The 966-nt window shown below is 40.3% G+C and overlaps 1 non-coding gene across 1 annotated transcript; it reads left to right on the top strand.

Annotated features, from left to right (window-relative positions):
* The first annotated feature begins 457 nt into the window (after nucleotides 1-457).
* On the top strand, nucleotides 458-563 carry LOC136377834 (U6 spliceosomal RNA). The gene has a single exon (XR_010746456.1). It is a non-coding gene; the product is annotated as a U6 spliceosomal RNA (small nuclear RNA).
* The last annotated feature ends 403 nt before the right edge of the window (nucleotides 564-966 follow it).

Genomic DNA, 966 nt, shown 5'->3' with positions numbered 1-966 from the left:
ATTTACTTGTCAGATTCCTGGTTACCACGTAAGATCCGTGAGAACAGCGATCCAGTGATGTTACAAGCTGAGCACTAAAGACAGAGGGGTCTATCTCAATCCCTCTACCTCACATCCACTCAATAAACAGCTGATTAATAGCGTGTGAATAACACAACAAACCCTAAAGGACTTAGGCAGGTAGGGTTTGAAAACACAAACAAGGCAATTCAATTTCTGGCAAAGTAGTAGTGTTAAGCAAAAGCTCATAGTTGAAAGAGCAAGAATGGGCAGGCCGACGTGCTTGGAGGGTAAGATACAAGCAGATCAATCACACGAGAGCAAATTGAAGTACTTAATACAACCCCAATTGAGGCTGAAGGAAGTCACATCCATGAGTGGCCAAAGAAGACCTAGGCCAGGGCGAGGAGATTGGAGAAGGGCATTAGTTGTAACTCACATCCACTGGAAAGAACAAACTGCTCTCCTTGGCAGTGGATACTAAAACTGGAATGGCACAGAGGAGATTAGTATAGCCCTTGAGCAAGAATAACATGCAAGTTCATGAAATGTTCCATATTTTATGAAGAGAAGAACTTCTAGCATGTGTTCACTGAGTTGAGAGGGAGCGGGACGTGTGGAAACTCAGGATGACCAAGCCTTCCCGCGTGGGTGACAGGGAATACGGTCAGTGCCTTCTCAACAGAAAATGGTTGCTAAGCATTAATAGGAAAATTATGTATGTTTTATTGTGAAACTTAGATTTTGGCACATTGAATAAGATAATTCAAGGAAAAAATGTAAAATTTTATGATGGACTATAGGAGAAATCAGAATCAGATATATTTTCTCAACAAGAAATATAATCAGAGCTATTGGCTCAATCCAGAAGACTAAAATCTGAGCTCTGGTAAATATCCATAACATTGAAGGAAAATGGAAAGAAAAAACAAAAGAAAAGAAAGGAAAGGAGAAGAAAAGAAAGGG

This window comes from Saccopteryx leptura, chromosome 6, assembly GCF_036850995.1.
Source record: "Saccopteryx leptura isolate mSacLep1 chromosome 6, mSacLep1_pri_phased_curated, whole genome shotgun sequence".
In the NCBI taxonomy this organism is placed as follows: Eukaryota; Metazoa; Chordata; class Mammalia; order Chiroptera; family Emballonuridae; genus Saccopteryx; species Saccopteryx leptura.
This window is presented reverse-complemented; position numbering and strand designations above follow the sequence as displayed.